Consider the following 21,863-nt stretch of genomic DNA (forward strand, 5'->3'; position numbering starts at 1 on the left):
GTTTGTGACTGCTTGTTTGGGTGAGTCGGTATATCAGTGGCTTTGTGGGTATGTTATTTGTTTTTGGGACTGGTTCTACAGGTGTATGAGTTAGTGCCTGAGTGACTATATGTTTATATGAGTGGGTGTGTGAGCAGCTGTGTAAGTGTATGACTAGCTGACTTAGTAATGTATGGTGAGTGAGTTGTTGTGTTAGTGGCTATGTGAGTGAGTGAGTGCTTGTGTGCCAGTAGTGTAATTGGTGTATGAATGAGTGTATGCGTAGTTGTGTGTGTGGATATACAATTGTTTGTATGGGAGAATGAGTGGGTATTTGAACCTTTTTGTGGATGATGTCATCAGTGATGTCATGTGAGACATCATCAGTGATGTCATCAGTGATGTCACTGACCAAGTCAAGCGTGATGTAATACGTGAGGTCCTAAGCAGTGCATTACGGGGTGCAACTTATAGTTAGCTGAGGTAACTATAACTGATGAATTGCACTGGTTTTTTACATGTGAAATGTGATCCTAACTATAATGTTCCTGTAATCTTTGTTTTTTTTCAGTGAATTTATAAGGTTTTAATACTTCTATTTCCTTACTATAATCTCCATGTAACCTTTGTTTTTTTCAGTGAATTTTTAGGGTTTTAAAATTTTTACTTCATAACTATAACATCTCTGTCACCTTTGTTTTTTCTGAGTGTATGTTTGTGTGTTTGAGTGTGTGAGTGTGTCAGTGGTGCATGGGTGTTTGAATGACTTTATAAGTGCCTCAAAGGGTTACAAAAGGTCACACTGGAAGAGGACAAAGTCCAGAGTTTAAGCCACCCATGAAGTAAAATTGTCAAACTTACTTTAAGAAGTGTTTCTTCCGGAACCCCGGTAAACCTTAAATTAGATCCACCACAGTGATTTTCCATTTCTATACGGCACTGCAGGTCAACCAGACCTGCTTGACATTTGGATATTGATGGCTCCAGGTGGATCCGTCTGACTTACAAGTCTGAGACTCGTTGCTCCACCTCCTTAATGCGAGTATTAGGCTGCTGCATGTTATTACCTCTCATATTTAGTTGTGCCTCTATCTTCTGATTCGTCTCTTCCTGTGAAATTGTTATCGATTTTAGTTCACTTAGTAATTGCAGGAACAAACTCTCTTTGGGAGTGCTAGTCCATCCTTTGACTCTTGCATCCTCAGTTTGGCAGTCTGGTTGCACTATCACGTGCCCGAGCTGTGAGACCCCATTCCATGGACAGGAAATAGGGGGGCCGTCCGCTGTTCCTGCCTCAAGAGCACAGGTATCTATAGACAGTTGAGTTGTCGGGAGAGGGTTGTCCCCACTAGATGTTGACTTGCAATCTTTTGTTTGAGACCCAGTGAGAACTTCTTTAATCCCTCTGCTCCCACCACTAAATAATAAATACAGCTTCCTGTGACCTAGAATGGCCTCTGGCTATCATAGATATCAGGTGCAAATTCAATGTTCTGCTCTTGACAACCTAGTTCTTGTCTGACCTTGTCCAGAGTATGCAAGAGTCTAAAGATGCTCACTGCTTGCTTCCCTGATGCTGACCAAGATGCGTCTCTGTCTAGTACAGTACAGTTACCAGTATTTTGTAATGTCAATATCGGGGGGGGGGCTAGACTGTGAGCTGAGAAGGAACCTGAGGAGGGACTGATGATCATCTGTTGAAAGTCTTTCGTGCCTGGCTCAGCATTCATAATTTTCTCAAAATCACTCCCACCGCGTATCCAGCGAAGGGGCCTCGGTCTCTCTCTCCTTTTCCTCTCCATCATGTGAGACAGGAATGCTAGGAATGTGAGCTGTATAAGCCAGCACAAACTGAGCTAGCCATAGAAAGTCTGATCGGCAGGCAACTTCCTTTTTTCTTTTTTGTAAATTATGCTCCTTTGTTTAAGCAGTATACACTCCTGTGGGGGTGCGCGTGCTACCAGTCTCTCCCGGGTCCTGTCCTCCCCAAGCCGTGTCTTGTCATCCAGCTCATTCACTGCTTCCGCTTCCCTCTGCGGCGCTCAGTGAACTAGCTGCAGAGCATGACGGGAGCTCCTACACGGCCTGTACAACACTACACTACCCATACAACTCGAAAATGGGCAAACAGTTACAGACCTTATTACAGATTTCTTACTCAATATGTTCTCCCAGAATTAGCTGATAGAAGTGTAGGAAAGTACCATCTTCCTTGGCATGTTACCCCCATTTCTACTTGTGTGTCAGTTTGTTTTTGCCTGTGTCACTGGGATCCTGATAGCCAGGACCCCAGTGCTCATAGTTTGTGTCCTATATGTGTTCCCTGTGTGGTGCCAAACTGTCAATGAGACTCTGCTAACCAGAACATCAGTGCTTATGCTCTCTCTGCTTTTAAAATTGTCACTGCAGGCTAGTGACCAGTTTTACCAATTCTGATTGGCACACTGGAACACCCTTATCGTTCCCTAGTATATGGTACCGAGGTACGCAGGGTATTGGGGTTCCAGATGATATGTATGGGCTACAGCATTTCTTTTGCCACCCATAGGGAGCTCAGACAATTCTTACACAGGACTGCCACTGCAGCCTGAGTGAAATAACGTCCACTTTATTTCACAGCCATTTTACACTACACTTAAGTAATTTATAAGTCACCTATATGTCTAACCCTCACTTAGTGAAGGTTAGGTGCAAAGTTACTAAGTGTGAGGGCACCCTGGCACTAGCCAAGGTGCCCCCACATTGTTCATCATTGTTCTCTGGGGTTTTCACTGCAGCTACCACTGCTGCCAACCCACAGACAGGCTTCTGCCCTCCTGGGTTCTTGGCAGCCCAGTTCCAGGAAGGCAGAACAAAGGATTTCCTCTGAGAGAGGGTGTTACACCCTCTCCCTTTGGAAATAGGTGTTAAGGGCTGGGAAGGTGTAGCCTCCCCCAGCCTCTGGAAATGCTTTTAAGGGCACAGATGGTTCCCTCCTTCCATAAGCCAGTCTACACCGGTTCAGGGATCCCCCAGCCCCTGCTCCTGCATTAAACTGGACAAAGGAAAGGGGAGTGACCACTCCCCTGTCCATCACCTGTCCACCCAGGGGTGGTGCCCAAACCTCCTCCAGTGTGTTTCAGACCTCTGTCATCTTGAATGCAGAGGTGTGAGATTACAGTGGAGGCCTCTGAGTGGCCAGTGCCAGCAGGTGACATATGAGACCCCTCCTGATAGGTGCTTACCTGGTTAGGTGGCCAATCCTCCTCTGAGGGCTATTTAGGGTCTCTCCTGTGGGTTTCTCATCAGATAACGAATGCAAGAGCTCACCAGAGGTCCTCTGCATCTCTCTCTTCAAGTTATGCCAAGGATTCACTGCTGACTGCTCAAAGACACCTGCAAAACTGCAACAAAGTAGCAAGATTGTAGCGTCTAATCCTGCCAGCTTTCTCAACTCTTTCCTGGTGGTACAAGCTCTGAGGGCTGTCTGCCTTCACCCTGCACTGGAAATGAAGAAGAAGTCTCCTGTGGGTTGACAGAATCTTCCCCCTGCTAACGCAGGCACTTCTGCATCACCGGTCCACTGGGTCCCCTCTAATCTCGACGAGCGTGGTCCCTGGAACACAGGAGCTGGATCCAAGTGACCCCGACAGTCCAGCGGTCCCTCTGTCCACATTTGGTGGAGGTAAGTCCTTGCCTCCCCACGCCAGACAGTAATCCTGTGTACTGCGTGAACTGCAGCTGCTAGGGCTTCTGTGCACTTTTGCAAGGAATCCTTCGTGCACAGCACAGCCCAGGTCCCCAACACTCCGTCCTGCATTGCTCAACTCGCTGAGCTGACCACCGGCTTCATGGGACCCTCTTTTGTAGCGTTGAGATGACTGCCATGCTGGATTTCTTGAATGCCTGTTCAAGTGCTTCTGCGGGTGCTGCCTGCTTTTGCATGGGCTCCCTGTGTTCCTGGGCCCGGACAGCACCCATTTTCTTCAACCATGACTCTTGCAGCAAGCAAGGCTTGTTTGCGGTCTTTCTGCATGGAAACAACTATGTATCCTCCAGCAGACCATGGAACATCTTCTGTGCAAAGGAGAAGTTCCTGGCATCTTTCATTGTTGCAGAATCTTCAGCTTCTTCCACCCAGAGGCAGCCCTTTTGCACCTTCATCCGGGGTTTAGTGGGCTCCTGCCCCCTCTGGACACTTTCGTGACTCTTGGACTTGGTCCCCTTCCTTTACAGGTCCTCAGGTCCAGGAATCTGTCTTCAGTGCTTTGCAGTCAGTTGTTGCCTTTGCAGAATCTCCTATTATGAGCTTAGTGTGTTTCTGTGGAAGTAGGGTAACTTTACTCCTACTTTTTGGAGTCTTAGGGTGGGGTATCTTGGACACCCTTAGTGTTTTCTTTCAAGGGGCCCACTATACACTACACTAGGCCTGGGGCCCGTTCGTGGTTCACATTCCACTTTTAGAGCAAATGGTTTGTGTTGCCCCTATTCCTATTGCATCCTATTGTATTCTACAGTGTTTGCACTACTTTTCTAACTGTTTACTTACCTGATTTTGGTTTGTGTGTATATTTTGTGTATTTTACGTTCCTCCTAAGGGAGCATATCCTCTGAGATAATTTTGGCATATTTTCACTAAAATAAAGTACCTTTATTTTTAGTAACTCTGAGTATTGTGCTATTTGTGATATAGTGCTATATGATATAAGTAGTATAGTAGGAGCTTTGCATGTCTCCTAGTTCAGCCTAAGCTGCTCTGCTATAGCTACCTCTATCAGCCTAAGCTGCTAGAACACTATTAATCTACTAATAAGGGATAACTGGACCTGGCACAAGGTGTAAGTACCATCAGGTACCCACTATAAGACCTTTCTATAATGTGTGCTCATCGAGTGCCCGCTGTACAGCCTTCTAATGCAAAATACCCTCAAACGATATTGGTGAGCTTGTGAATATTGGGGCTGCTGTCCAAAATGACTTTCTGCTTCTGGGGTCCTATAGTAATTTGCTCAATCAATCAAATAATTTCTTAAGCGCACTACTCACCCGGTAGGGTCTCAAGGCGCTGGGAACTTTGCTGACTTGGACTGTGGTCAGATAAGTGATACTCCAATGATAGTGAAAGAACTGGTTGATCCACCTGGGGGCCGACGAGCGGGGGAATGGAGAAGGATTCTGTTTTAATTGAAAAGTCCCAATCTGTTTGATAAAGCCACTAGGGAATGGGAGTGGGATGAAGGGTTAAAATGACTAAGGGTATCTGAGAGAAAAGCAACAAATTAAACTTTGGTGCATTGAGAGGTGCAAATTGGCATAGAATGCTGTTTTTTAGTAAATGGCTGTTTTATCGCACTCTGCAATTTCTGGCTCAGATAATTCCCAGCTATCCCAATTATTGTTTTCACTGTCTAGGGGATGGAATAGCAAATTGGACTCATATTTTAGGCATGTGCTGGTTTATTCAAGAGTTTTGGGGTGAGGTGTTTAATTCCTTTCAAACAACGATTCAGATGGAAATTGACCCCTTGGGTGGCTATTGGTCCTGGGCTATGACCCTGAGATAAAGCTTGCTCCTAGATGGGTGGAATTGGATTTTATCGGTACAGCAGTGGCCAGATCCCTCCTATTAAAAAATTGGCACACCACTCAGATTCCAGCTATTGTTGAATGGTTAAATAAAATGGCACAAGTAAGAACTCAGCAATGGGAATTATGCTGCAAAGTCAGGGGGGCTCAAGAGATTCTTCCAAACCTGAGGTAGGACATTTGAGATCATTAAGACAGTCCCGTCTAGCTAGCTATTTCTAATTTGAATAATGAGGTTGTAAATGCTACTTGTTCACCTAATGGGTTGGTATGGCCTGATTGAACCTAGTTTGGAATTGAAAATGTCAATGTTATGATGGTCGAATCTCTTTATAAAAATACATTTAAAAAATAAGTGTTTCTGGATTCAAGAAAGTGGTCCACAGCACCAGCCAAAGGTTCAGAGGCTCTGGTATGCCACTTGGGGTCTGGGACTACAACTTCAACAATGCACCTCTTCATCTAATTGAGTTAGTCCAAATGTCTCCAAATGTCTGGATCTTCTTCCAGAGGTCCCTATTGGGTCATTGAAGATCCAAGCTTCCAGAAGATCTGAGTTGCTCCTTGGGAGTTGGGACTCCGATTCCCAGAAATGCCCTGGTCATAATCTTGAAATGGCCACTGGACACTGGTCAGTTGGCCTCTGCTTGCAGGACTTGATGCACAGGACTCTGCGCAGCTCCTTTGAACCTGTAGCAAACAGGCAGTCCCTTCTTGAAGCTGTAGAAGCCATGCAAAGTCCTTTTAGGGGTGAAGCCCAAGTGTGTAGTTGGTGCAGTCCTTCAGAGTGCAGTATCCAGGTGCAAGTCAGGGGTTCAGCAGGGCAGTCCTTCTTCTTTTTCGTCTTGTTCCTTGCAGGGATCTGAGGTGTGGGTGCATCTCTGCCATATTTATCCTTGCTCCTGGGTTGAAAAACAGGCTGCCCTGGGTATCCAATCACAGACAGGAACTTTTCCCCCTTTGATGACCTCTTCCTTTGAAGTGTGGAAAAAATCAGTCCCAGGGAGCAACATTCTTAAAAAATCTAGGATGGCTGAAAGTGATTTTTAGAGGCTATAAATCCCAAACATATCCCTCTCCTGCCCTCTCCTCATCTAATCAAGATGCCACCTAATTGTCTGGGCTGCAGGATGTGAGGGAGGTGCTGAGCTACTCCAAATGCTGTTCCCTGCCTTTGAAGACCAGTTTTTCCATTCTCCCCCCTTCCTGCTTCACCATCTGCTGAGGAAGATCTTCTTCCCCATGTACATTCTTTGTGCTCAGCCCAGGCCACTTCACACCTCATCAAGGCAGCCTGGACAGGCTGCCAGAGCCTGGCCAATCAGAGATGGGCACTACCAAGCTGAGGTTGGCAACTTTCAGGTACAGTTTAAAACTCTTTACCTGAACTAGCTATATTAAATCCAACAATTGTAAGATGTTGGATTTATTATGACAAATAGTTTTGTTCCAAACTCAAGGTATCTTGAGGGGACTTTGTTAGTTAACATAAAGGCCCATATTTATACTTTTTGACGCACAACTGCGCCAACGCAGTTGTGCGTCAAAAATGTACCGCCGGCTAACGTCATTCCAACGCGCCATGCGGGCGCCTTATTTATGGAATGACGTTAGCCGGCGCTGCGGACTGGTGTGCGTAAAAAAAATGACTCACACCAGGCAGCGCCGGCATATAGGTAAATGGGGGTTGGCTGTCAAAAAATGGGGCAAGTCAGGTCTGAGGCAAAATTCAGGCCTCAAACCGGATTTGCGCCATTATTTTGACGTCCAACCTCCATTGACATGACTCCTGTCTTAGCAAAGACAGGAGTCATGCCCCCTTGCCCAATGGCCATGCCCAGGGGACTTAGGTCCCCTGGGCATGGTCATTGGGCATAGTTGCATGAAGGGGGGCCCAAATCAGGCCCCCCTATGCCACAAAAAAAAATCCTTACCCGAACTTACCTTTACTTCCCTGGGATGGGTCCCTCCATCCTTGGGTGTCCTCCTGGGGTGGGCAAGGGTGGCAGGGGGTGTCCCTGGGGGCAGGGGAGGGCACCTCTGGGATCCTTCCGAGCCCACAGGTCCCTTAACGCCTGCCCTGACCCAGCCGTTAAAAAATGGCGCCGAGCAGGCTGTGAGCCGTTTTTTAAGGCCCACCCACTCCTGTGCGTCAAAATTACGTCAGAGAATAAATATGGGGCACAGGCCTTAAAGTCATTTTTTGGAAGGGAACGCCTACCTTGCAAGGTTCCCCCTTCCAAAAAATGACGCACATGGTGGAATTTTTACGCCCGCGGGGTCGGACGTCAAAGTATAAATATGGGGCAGGGTTTGCGCTGATTGTGCGTCAAACTTTTTGACGCACATTCGGCGCAAACAGAGTATAAATATGCCCCAAAGTCTCCCCATTTTAGCCTACAGAGGCCATTCACTACAGTGAGGGAAAAAAATGTTTGGCTGCTTTACCTCACCAGGATTCATTAAAGAATTTTCTATAAGGTCCCTGCTTATTGTCACAATGCACCCAAACCTAGGGGCACATGAGGCACAACTTAGGGGTGACGTATATGTAAAAATAAGGTAGTTTAAGACTTTGGAAGTATCTTTAATTCCAAAGTTGAATTTGTTGATAACTTTAATTTAAAAGCAGCCAGCAAGGCAGGCCTGCCTTTAAAATGACCCTGGTATATCAGCAGTACCTATGCTGGGGTCCCTAAACCTACATGCACTACCCTATACTAGGGACGTGTAGGTAGGTTGACATAGCCAAATATAATTAGCCTAATTTGTATACTCATTTCAGACAGACTCTGGGACTGGTTAGCTGTACCCAGGGCACCATCAGAGTCAGGAAAACACCAGCACAATGTGAAAAATAGAGGCAAAAAAGTTAGGGGGCCTCTGCAGTCAGCCCTGTTTTCTCACATCATGTGACACAGAAATAAAGAGATCTGACATGTTAAAGCTATCATATGTGAAAATGAAGTCCACTCTCAGTTTTTACCCCATTTGCCATTAGGTGTTAGCGTGGAAAGGCTGCTTCATACCTTTTACGTGTATTTTTTTTTGAGTGGATCTATTTTCTGAAATGACTGCCTCAGCATCGTCAGACGCCCCTGAGCCAGACGAAAGTTCATCCTTTTCTTCTGAAGAAAAACAGACCAAACGAAGAGAGAGTATTGCATGAACATTTTTCTTTAATCCATTTGGAGAGAAGAAGGGCGTGGCACAGAAAGTCAAGTACAACCTCTGTAAAAAAATTATTTCTAAGGGGACAAAAAAGATGTATAGTCATGGGACGACATCAATGCTGAAATGTCTATGGATGATGCACCCAAGACATCTCTTCTGCGCTGAGAAGGAGCGCAAAGAAGCATCTCAGCCAAACTCTGAAGGGCTACAGGTGGGGGACACTATTGCAGTGCTTGACACAGAAGTTTTTCCAGCTGTAATTGCTGACTTAAAGGATATGGTAATTTGATGTGCAAAGTTTAATAAGATTATCTCTGTTGGAGAAAAATGCTTTTCAGCTATATTTCAAGCAAAGTGTTGCCATAAATGATAATTTTTGTTTTCATAGTTTTTATGACAATGCACTATTTTTGTGTACGTTGTATTTCTACTTTTATCCAATGAGAATTGTGTTTTATAAAAAGAAAGCACCACCCCAAAAAACAGTTAGAAAATCCACACAAAAAAAGTTCCTGAAAATCTAAAAAAAACATTCTTGTTAGAACCACTTTATCTGCTTAAAAGAAAGATAAATTTTATGTTTTTTTGTAAGTGATTGTATACATTTGTTGTTGATTGAGTGATAGCATATGCATAAGTATGTGCCTGGGTATTAGTGTATGTATGAGTGTGTGCCGGGTGTGTTAGCATATGCACGATCGTGTACATGGAGCTCTTAGTATATGCATAAGTGTGTGTCTAGTTGTGTTAGTGTATGCGTCAGTGTGCTCCTCGGTGTTTCAATGTGAACATCAGTGCCTGTTGTTTGTTGGTCTATGCATTAGTGTGTGCATAGGTGTGTTAGTGTATGCATGAGTGTGTTCCTGGAAGTATCAGTGCAAGGACGGATGTGTACCTGGGTATGTCAGAATATGTATTAGTTTTTGTCTGACTGTGTTATGATATATGTTAGTGTGGCTGAGTGTGTCAGTGTATGCATAATTGTGTGCCTGAGTGTGTAAGTGTATACATGTATACATGAATGTGTCCCTTAGTGTGTCAGTTTATGAATTAGTATGTGCTTTTGTGTGTTAATGAATGTATCAGTGTGTCCCTGGTTGTGAGCATATATGTCAGTGTGTGCCTGGATGTGTTAGTGAATGTGCTAGTCTGTACCTGGGTGTGTCGTTGTATGGATTAATCTATATCTGGGTGTTTCAGTGAATATATCAGTATGTGCCTCGGTGTGTTACTGTATGTGTCAGTGTCTGTCTGGGCATGTCAATGTATATATGAGTGTGTGGCTTTGTGTGTTAGTAAATGCATTAGTGTATGCCTTGCTGTGTTACTGTTGGAAAGTGGATTATTTGTAAGGACAGGTATGTACCTATACTTAGCAATAGGATATAAATCTGCCCTAGGCCAAAGCTCAGTGGTAAGGTGTAGGTACGAATACCCATACTGTTACGCCAACAAAACAACGCCCACCACATTATGGCACACGAATCACCACGGCGAACATTCAATGGTGGTAAACCATTGGCGATACACATCGGCACGCTCAGAATGGCCACCCAAATACAAAACAACACAACATTGGCCTAAACGAAAATCACACACCTGACACTGATACATACACCACACACACCTACCCATAATACTACAAAACACACATACACACACCCCTCTACTAATACCAATAAGCACCACAAGACTAACACGAAGACCATTGAGACAACTACATACACACACCACAAACACACATCCATTCATCACGCAACCCACATCCAACACCCCACCACATCACTTTACACCCTCTACACAACACACAACAGCCATGTCCCCACTAAGGCACCCCCGTTTCACTGATGAGGAGTTACGGGTCATGGTTGAGGAAATAGTCAGGGTAGAGCCAGAGCTGTTTGGAGCAAAGATACAGCAAATATCCTTTGCCAGGAAGATGGAGCTATGGCGGAGAATCGTGGACAGGGTGGATGCCATGGGGCAGCATCCAAGAAAAGAGGGACGACATCAGGAGGAGGTGGAACGACCTATGGGGGAAGGTACGTTCCGTGGCAGCAAGGCACCAGCTCACCATCCAAAGGATTGGTGGTGGACCCCCATCTCCTCCCCCACATCTCACTGCATGGGAGGAGCAAGTCTTGGCAATCCTGCATCCTGAGGGACTCACTGGAGTAGCCGGATGACTGAACACTGGTGAGTTAATATTTGCTACTTATAACCCCCATACCTGCATGCCATCTCACCCCCTCACCCTCACCCTCACTCCCATCACTCTACTCCATCCCACACACTGTACCTACACATCTGACTAACCCCAATGCCAAGCTTTGCATGTTATACCAATGCTTAGACAGCCCTCCCAGCCCTGCATGGACACTCATCACCAAAGAATGCACAGCATGGGAACTAACAAGCACACAATACATCACCATGCACAAACAAAGGGGGTAGGGCAACAGCAACAATAGAGGGGAAGCAAGATATGTACAATATGTCACAGACATAAAGTATAATAGATCACCTATATCCCCACAGGTGCACCAGCCAATCTCAACGGCGAGGAGGTGCCACAACTAAACAGTACCCCAACAGAAGACGCCCCCAGTGATGACAGTAACTCTGGACTTCAGGATCTGGATGGACTACCTGGCTCATCAGGGGCCACTGGTCAGTCGGCCACCCCAGCCCACTCACAGTCCACCATAAAGCGTCCCCCCTCACTATCCAACACCACAGCACCCACCCAACGTCCTCACACCTCTGTCCCCAGGACACGTCAATCTGCAGTGTGATCACCTGTACAGGGACCTCAGTCCACACCTCACACCCAAGACAATCAGGGACATGGAGTCAGTGGCAGTGGGCACACTGGTCAAGGTTCCAGAGGCACAGGGGAACAGGGACACTGGGAGGACCGCTGTGGGTCAGTGGGAGGACAGGCCCAGGGGACCAACTCTACAGGAGGCACTCACTAATGTCCTGGGGGACTACCAACAATCCCAGGACAAGATGGGCCAGATGCTTACCAACATGCAGGAGAACAAGTGGCTGCAGGAGATACACCATCATCAGGAGATCAGGGAGGATTTGCAGTCCCTCAACACCACCATGGTCTCCATAGCATGGGTGCTGGCAGATATGGCCAACGTCATGAGGGAATGGACAGCACACCAGTGGGCCCCTACCACTAGCCAGTCTACTGACCATCCCACCACTTCCACTGAAGCTAGTGGGCAGGAGGCCCTGCCATAGAACCCACAGGCCCCCAGCACCCCTCCTCCTGCAGAAGGTGAACCACCCCGCAAATGTTTGTTGCGACCCAGACAGAAGCTAGAGACACTCGCGAAGACTAAGACCACCACCAGGAAGAGAGACCCTCCTGAATGTCCCCCTTGAGTCCCACCTTGTCACCTTGTCCACTTTGAACTGCCTTTGCCGCCCTTCCTATGGCCTCTTGGACAGTGGACCTGTGCTACAAACAGACTGGACCAATACCCTTGCCTTTCCTCAAACATCACCCTATTGCATTGCACTTTTCCATTAATTATTTGCTCTACAATAAACACCCTTGAACACAACCTAAGTGAAAGTGTTTCATGTGCCAAAGATGTGCATACATGGAACCAGTCACATCATGTGCAAATGATCTGAACACTGTGATAGCATACATTTTATGACCTGTATCTATATGTAGTCATCACATCAGTACACTGCTGTCATATCACCAACATCTTCAAAATGAGAAGCCATAGGTGACCGTAAGCAGAGATGCAAAGGAAATGAATGCCATCCTGCTACAGCCACACAGAAAACATCAATAATCACAGTAATGGTCAGTTTCACTGTCTCACCTGGGTGTCATTGGAAGTACTGATGTATAAGTGATATTCTGCTATCCACATCCTCATTCTCTGCCTCATCATTCTAACTGTCCTCAGGGTCCACTGCGGCCACAGGGGCATTTCCAGTCTCCTTCTCCTGCAGAAAAGGCACATGTCATCTGTGGGCCAGGTTGTGAAACATGCAGAATTCCACTACTACCTGGCAGATCTTCTCGGTTGAGTAGCACAGGGATCCGCCTGTCAGATGGAGGCATCTGAACCTGCCCTTCAGGAGGCCGAAGGTCCTTTCAATAACTCTCCTGGTTCACCCATGTGAATCATTATAACAATTCTCAGCCCCGGTCCGGGCATTCCTCACAGGGGTCAAGCCACAATAGGTTTGGTTAGCCAGAGTCACCTGCAAGTATTGAGGGACAAACATTAGCCTTACACAATGGTATGAGGTCAACACCAGAAGGCATACACTGACATACTTTGGGTGGGGAGTAAGGCTCACCAATTAGCCACACCTTGTGCCTCTGTAGTTGTGCCATCACTTTTGGGATGCTGCTATTCCTCAGGACGAAGGCTTCATGCACTGACCCAGGATACTTGGCAGTGACGTTGGAAACGTTGGTCAGCCAGGCACACCATTTGCACAATGAGTGAGTGGAAACTCTTCCAATTCCTGAGCTCTTGTTTATTCTGGCGGGGGAGACAAACACAACATGTGTACCATCAATTGCCCCATTAATGTTGGGTATATGTCCCATTGCATAGAATCCTGCCTTCACAGGGGCCAAATCTTCCATCTGGGGGAAAGCAATGTAGCTGCACATGTGTTTCACCAGGGCAGACAAAACCGTTGCCAGCACGATTGAGAACATTGGCTGTGACATCCCTGCTGCCAGGCCCACTGTCGCTTGGAAAGAACCAGTTGCCTGGAAATGGAGCACTGATACAACCTGCACTAGAGGGGGATCCCAGTGGGATGACGGATAGCTGATATCAGATCAGGCTCCAAATGAGCACACAGCTCTGTGATTATGGCCCTCGACGGTCTATATCTGAATATCATGTGCCTGTCCTCCAGTGTAGCCAAGTCCACAAGGGGTCTGTACACGGGGGCTTGTCTCCTCCTCAGATTCCTCAACAGTGGTAGGTATCTAAGGGACACAAGAGTGAATAGGCTGTCACAATTTGAACAATGGAACCACCACCTCAGTGTACATAGAGCAGTAACGTGATGAGACATTGGTAATGGCAATGTATGTGCAAATTATAGAAATGACGCAGTTCTCGATTATTTGACTATTGTCCACCACCATAAAATGGCGACCGCCTGTCCTGTATGTTGGGACAGGTGGAAGTGAGGTAACTCCACTGGCGTTGTCCGTCATGGTGGAAGGCAGTCTTGCACCACTGTACTATTCCTCATTGGATAACATAGGGCTCTATGGAGTACAGTGGGCAATGGGGATCTCCGGCGGTGGTGCTGGTGTACACCGCAGCCGTTGTGACCCACATTTTCTGTCTATAACCTTACTTGATTCCTGACTTTCCACAGAACAACACCTACAGTGCGCCTGCTGCTGTGACCTGTTTCAGGATCCTGCTATGGACCGTGTGACCAGGGAAAGGTCCCCTGCCTTCACTTCGAAGGAGTTGGAGCCGTTGGTATATGGGGTCCTACACCTGTATGAGCAACTGCATTGGCCTCCAGACCTACAGGTGAGTACACTGTGAGCAGGATGCATGTGACAAGGTGCATGGCGATGTGTGTGCAAGCATTGTGTCCTTTGGGGGGGGGTTGCATGTCTGGTTGTAGTATACATGGTGGGTGCTGGGTGATGTGCGTGCCAATGGGGATGGAAGGGGATTTGTGGGCCATTTGTGTGACAGGCTGGATTGTATGTGTAATGGTGTCCTCCTGTCTGTATTACCTCTGCAGGTCAGCGCCCAATAGAAGAAGGGTTTGTGGCGTGCCATCACCAAGGACGTGCAAACCCTGGGAGTCTACAGCAGGCATAGCACCCACTGTAGGAAGAGGTAGGAGGACCTGAGAAGCGAGGCTAGGACGACTGCGGAGGCCCAGCTAGGGATGGCCTCCCAGGAGGGTGGGGTCCCCATCAGAACCTGACCCCCCGATGGGCCTCATACTGGCGGTGGCCTACCCAGAGCTGGATGGGCGCTTGCCACAAGGGGGTGACTACAGTGTGCATTACAACTATGATTGGTAGGTTGCATGGGAACTGGTGGTGGGTGTCAGTTAGTGGGTGCTCCTTAATGCTAGTTCAGAGAACGCAGCGTGATCCAGTCAAGGAAAATGGTTGTATTGCTCACTCTGGTAACCTAGCTAGGTTGCATTCCATGTCAGACAGGGTTTAGTAACTCCCAGGAGGGGTGCATTTGGCAGGGTCTGGCTCCATCTTGCTGTGGTACCTAGACAATGTAATGCTAGTGCGATGCATTGTGCTTAATCCTGATCAATGTGTGTGACGGCAATGTATTTGCCATGTGTATACCCATTGCTCCCTTTCTCTCCCACCCCTATTTTCTTATGTCCTCCTGTCCATGTGCGCATTAGTCTCATCTGGCTGAGGAGCTGGGACACCAGCAACAGAGGGAGCTGCATCCCACAGGACCCAGGAGGAAGAGTCCACCGCCGCCAAGGAGATAAGTGGGACGTAGGGCGAGGGGAGCACTACGGCAGAGACAGGAGGTGACAATACTGACTCAGATACCTCCTCCAATGGAACAGCTACAGGTACAGCCACCACCTCCCGTATCAGCACCACCCTCCCAAAAGCCCCTCACCAAGTTGCCCATGTCCGCTCACCCAGGAGAGTGGGCATCTCCTTTGCCCTGGCACATCAGGCCCTGCCCCAGTCAGCCCTGCTGTCCTGAGTGAGGAGGCTATCGACCTCCTGATATCCATCTCTGTAGGTCAGTCAACCATTGTGAATGCCGTCCACAGGCTGGCATCTCAAATTCAGCAAGGCAAAGCATTCCTGGAGGGCATTCCCGGTGTATTGGCGGCCCAACAGAGATCGTTCCAGACTCTGGATTCATCTCTGATGGCTGTCATTGTCCCTGTTCCTACCGTCCCCCCTCCAACTACCACTTCCCAGTCCCAGTCTCCTAAACCCTAACCCATCCATGCACACATACAGACAAGCATGCGCACAAAACATCACACAAGAGTGGCACAGACAAACACAGGCAGCAAACTTCAGGCTAGAAACAATCACACAACAACGAACAGTTGCACACGTAACAACATCCACTGCCTCCACTGTCTCCCCCTCCTCCTCCTCCTGCTCCTCCTCCTTCACTGTCACATCCGCACTCACACTTGCATGCACTGCATCAACAGCCACCATCACCATGCCAAGCAGCACACACACCTCACTTGCAGACACCTCCACAACATCCATCCATGCATCCCCTGTGTTCTCTCCCTCCCTTTCTGCCCCCCTACTAAGAGACACAAACACATGTACTGAGACACCCAACAGCCATCCACCTCACATCAGCACACTGCTCATGCACCTGCACCGAAATCCAGCAGACATACACCTCCAACAACTACTCCCTCAACCTCCACTTCCACCCCCTCCCTCATCCTGCCAAACCGTCTCTAAGAAGATTTTCCTTGCCCAAATTGACCTCTTCCCTCACCTCCCATCCTGCCCATTAAAGCAGGGTCACAGTGCCCAACACCTCAGTCAAACAGGGACAGTGGAGGTACCTCCTAGTCGTGGAGGCAAGAAAGGAAAGGATCCCACTCTACCACCCAAGAGGGGGATGGATCCCACTCCACCACCCAAGAGAGGGAAGGAGCCCACTCCTCCAGCTAAGAGGGGGAAGGATTCCACTCCACCACCCATAAAAAGGAAGGATCCCACTCCACCACCCAAGAGAGGGAAGGATCCCACTACACCACCCAGGAAAGGGAGGGTTTCCACTCCACCAACTAAGAGATCCAAGAGGCCCCCTCCAACAGCAATAGGCAAGGAACCCTCACCTCGAGTTGGCACAAAGCAGCCCGCACCTCCAGTTGGGACACAGCAGCCCTTACCTCCAGTTGGGAGACAGAAGCCCTCACCTCCAGTTGTGACACAGCAGCCCTCACCTCCAGCTGGGACACAGTAGCCCTCACCTCCAGTTGGGACACAACAGCCCTCACCTCCAGCTGGGACACAGCAGCCCTCCCCTAAAGTTGGGACACAGCAGCCCTCACCTCCAGCTGGGACACAGCAGCCCTCACTTCCAGCTGGGACAAAGCAGCCCTCACTTCCAGCTGGGACAAAGCAGCCCTCACCTCCAGCAGAGGGCATGTAGGCAACCCTCCAGGGACTGTCGTACAAAGGCACCCTTCCAGAACCAGTGGGGGAGTTCCCCAACTCAGGGACTGTGACCGTGCACTCCCCAGCAACTTGAAATAGACACAGAGGCCCTCCAGAACCAGTGGGCAAGTTCCCCAACTCAGGGACTGTGACCTTGCACTCCCCAGCAAATTGAAATAGGCATCCCCCCCCTCCAGAAACAGTGGGCAAGTTCCCCAACTGAGGGACTATGACCTTGCACTCCCCAGCAAATTGAAATGGGCATGGAGCTCCCTCTAAAACCAGAGGGCAAGTTCCCCACTTCAGTTGAAGTGCCCCCCACCTCCTTCCCCCTTAGGTGCCTGGCCATTCCAACATGATGCCCCTGCACAGTGCAGTGTGGATTACATCAGGGCACGAGTTGGGCCTTGGACTGTGCCCTGTGGCCATGTGGGCCTTTTGTTGTTTGGACAGGACTTTGGCCCTCTTGGAACAGTCACTCATGTATTTCTTGTCATATAGACAATATGGTGGCTATTAGCATCAAATTACACTATTAGTTATAGAAAAATGTAGCCCTTGCACTATTATGACATAGGTCCTGTGACTGGTTTTCCTTTGCAGCTGGTTGTGTGTATGGTGTGTTTGTGAATGATGTGTGTTGTGCGTGTGTGTCACTCTCCTTTTCCTCCCTCCAGGTGGAGCATGGTGTAGAAAAGCATCGGGAAGACTGGAAGTTCTGGTTCCATGGCAACATCTGTTGGTGAGTCTTTGGACTTCTGTGTTCTGTTTCTGCCAGGTTTATGATTGTGTTGGTACCGCCCTGGAAATTGTGGTGGTTTGCTATGTCTTAATATGGTGGTTGATACTTTGTCTTCCACCTGGCTGTTGATGGCTACCGCCGTGTTCAGTGGTGTTACCGCCCTAGTGGTTTCTGTGGTACATTGGCTGTCTATGACAGTTATCAGCACCATAGCGGTATTACCGCCACTTTAACAGTCACCGCCAATGTTATAATGACTACCTTAATTTGGTACTTAATTTGGCAGTTTTTTCCCTCACCAGGGCTTATAAAAACATCTTTTATAAAACCCCTGCTTATATTAACACTGCACCCAACCCTCAGGGCATTTAGGGCAGACCTTAATGGTGACATATGTGAAAATAAGGTAGGCTTGGACTTTGGAAGTACTTTTAATTCCAAAGTAGAATTTGGGGTTAACTTTAACTTAGAAGCAGGTAGCATTGCAGGTGTTCCTTTTTTAATGACACTGGACACCATAGCAGTGTGCTTATGGGTACCCAATCTATATGGGGGTCCCTAAACCTACATGTCCTACCATATACTATGGACCAAGAGATAGATTGTGAGAGCCAATTATAATTAGGTCTCATCTGTATAAGCTATTTTACACATAGTGCTTGCTCTGGGACTGGTTAGCAGTAAGGTAGTTAGTCATGCAGTTAGTCAGTAACCACCAGTATCAGTCCAAAAGTTTGAAGTGTGAGCAGGGCAAAAACAATGACTTTCCCACAGATAACATATGGATTAGTGTGTGCCTGGGTATGGAAGCCTATGCATGAGTGTGTGACTCTGTGGTAGTGAATGCATCGGTGGGTGAGTGTTTATGTCAGTGTTTGAAACAGTGTCTGATTGGATATGTTAGTGTGTGCATCACTGTGAGCCAGGATCTGTTTGTACATATGTTTCTGTGGGCCTTGATGTGTTAGTACATATGTCAATGTGGGTCTGAGTTAGTGTATCAGCGTATGCATGAGCCTGTGCATGGTTGTGTCAGTGTATGCATAAGTGTGTAATTGTTTTTAAAATTGTATGCATTAACTTATGCTTGTGTGAGTCAGTGTGTGTATATCAGTGTGAGCTTTGGTGTGTCAGTGTATACAGCAGTATGTCCCTGGGTTTGTCAGTGTATGTGTCAGTGTATAGCTGGGTCTATTAGTTCATGTATCAATCTGTTCCTGGGTGTTTTAATATGTGCATCAGTGTGTGGCTGGGTGTGTTTCTATGGCCCTCATTACAACCGTGGAGGTAACTGCCAACATACCGTGCCAGCGGCAGTATTTCGCCACAGGTATTATAACCCACACTGAGAATTCCGCCACAATACAGACACTCACACAAGTCCGCCAGTCCAAAGGTCAGTGATAAACTGGCTATAGCAATACCTACACCATTACGCCAACAGGAATACGCCCACAGTATCACGACCCATGAATCACCGCGGCGGTCTTTCAATCGCAGTAAACCACTGCTGCACTCAAAATACACACACACTTACAAAACTACACTACATTGGATAATTCAAACTAAACACACCTGACACACATACACACACCACACCCACATACTCACACCACTATAAAACACACACCCACATTACCCACAACCCTTTCAACAAAAAAAAGATTGCCAACACAGAGAGACACAAGCCAGGAGCATCCACTCAATCGGAGGCACAGAACACCATCACCCATACACCATCCACACATATCACAGCATACACCCCAACTCATCACCCCACACATGACCCCACACATCCTCACACATATCACTCGTACCACATCCATGGCACCCCAAAGACACCCCAGATTTTCAAAGGAGGAGCTAAGGGTCATGGTGGAGGAAATCAACCGGGTAGAGCCACAGCTCTTCGGATCACAGGTGCAGCAGACGTCCATTGCTAGGAAGATGGAGCTATGGCAGAGAATCGTGGACAGGGTCAACACCGTGGGACAGCACCCAAGAACCAGGGATGACATCAGGAAGAGGTGGAACGACCTACGGGGGAAGGTGCGTTCCGTGGTTGCAAGACAGCAGGTAGCCGTACAGAGGACTGGCGGTGGACCCCCACCTCCTCCCCCACAACTAACAACATGGGAGGAGCAAGTCTTGGCGATCATGCATCCTGAGGGCCTCGCAGGAGTAGCAGGAGGACTGGACTGTGGTAAGTCAAATCTTTAATACTTTTCCCCCCCACCCTACCTGCATGCCAACACAAACTCCTACCCCTACCCTCACCCCATCACTCTACCACCTCACATATACCCCACTATCACAACCCACCCATCCCAATACCAAGCCCTGGATGCGACACCAATGCATGGACCCCCATCACAGACCTGCATGGACACCCATCACCACAGCATGCCCAGTAGAGAGACTCACCCAGCCCACAAAATCACCACTCACACAAGGCCAAGCTGACAGGGAAATCACAATCATACAGGGAAACACACCCATGCACAACATGGCACACGCAGATACATTAACAATGAATTTGCATCCCCAGAGAGCCCATACTCAACATCACCGGAGAGGAGGTGCTAGCTACATCCAGTCCCCCCACAGAAGAGGACCACAATAACGACAACAGCTCTGCATGCCTAGATCACGATGACCAACCTGGCCAATCCGGGACCTCTGGACAGTCGGTTCCCCTGTCACAATCCCAACCCACCACAGAGCCTCCCACCTCAGGAAACACCAGCACAGCACCCACCCAGCGGGCCCATGCCACTGTCCCCAGGACACGTCAATCAGCAGTGTGTCCACCACTACAGGGACCCCAGGCAAACCCCACAAACACAGGACGAACAGGGACCTGGGGTCAGTGGCAGTGGGCACACGGTTCAGGGGACAGAGGCACAGGAAAACAGGGAAGCTGGGAGGACTGCTGTGCGACGGGAGGAGGACAGGCCCAGGGAGCCCACTCTCCACGAGGCACTCTCCAACATCCTGCGAGCATACCACCATTCCCAGGAGATGGTGGGCCAGATACTGGCCAAGTTGCAGGAGACCCAGCGGCTACAGGAGGGACAGTACCTGGGGATCAGGTATGACCTAACAAAAAACGACACCATCCTGGTCACCATTGCAGGGGTGCTGGCTGACATGGGCAAAACCATGAGGGAGGCAGTGGCAAAACAATGGGTGCCTGACACTAGCCAAACCGAGGAACAGACTTCCACCTCCGCCGGCACTAGTGGACAGGAGGCACCATCACAGGTCAAACAGGCCACCAGCACCCCATCCCCTGCAGAATGAGAACCACCCCACAAACGGTCCCTGTGATCCAGGCAGAAGCCAGAGAACATTGCCAAGACCCCGCCAGGAAACAAGACTCTCCTGATTGTCACCCATCTGTCCCACACTGTCACCCTGTCCACCTTGAACTGCCATTACTCCCCTTCCTATGCCCCATTGGACAATTCATTTGTGATACCAAGAGACTGGACTCTACCCTGAACATTCCTCCAACTTCAGCCCAGCCCATTGCACATCCCCCTCTACTTATGAGCACCTAAATAAACACCCTTGGAACAAATACCAATCTGCAGTCTATAAAATGATTCACAAATGTATTAGTACAACATTATCAAAGCATTGCAACTCAAATGTACAGTGAAAATATACTTTAGGATGACCTTTGGTGGGAAGCAGTATGCATAGCAGGAGCCAAAGTGGGGCACAGAGATCTGAAAATAGAGATGCCAAAGGGTACAGTCAGTGTTCATAGACATAGGGAAAGAGGCTGCCTTGTGCAATGTACAACAGATAACTGAAATGTAAAGTGAAGTTAGAGTGTCTTACCTGTGTGCCACTGGAAGTACTGCTGAATTATATTGCTTCTGTTGTCAACATCTTCTTCCTCTACCACAAGACCATCTCCAGGCACATCATCCCCTGACATCTCAAGGCCAGGTTGTGCAACATGCAACATGCAACAATGAGCTGGCACACTTTCTTGGGTGAGTAGGACAGGGATCCACCAGTCAGATGGAGTCACCGGAACCTGGCCTTCAGGAGGTCGAAGGTCCTTTCAATAATAATCCTTGTACGCCCATGTGCCTCATTATAATGTTCCTCTGCCCTTGTCCTTGAGACAAGGGCAGAGGAACGTTAGTAGCCATGAGAGTTTGGGGTAACCAGAGTCACCTGCAAATATTGAGGGACAACTATTAGACACACACT

The sequence above is a fragment of the Pleurodeles waltl genome, chromosome 2_1 (assembly GCF_031143425.1).
Source record: "Pleurodeles waltl isolate 20211129_DDA chromosome 2_1, aPleWal1.hap1.20221129, whole genome shotgun sequence".
NCBI lineage: Eukaryota > Metazoa > Chordata > Amphibia > Caudata > Salamandridae > Pleurodeles > Pleurodeles waltl.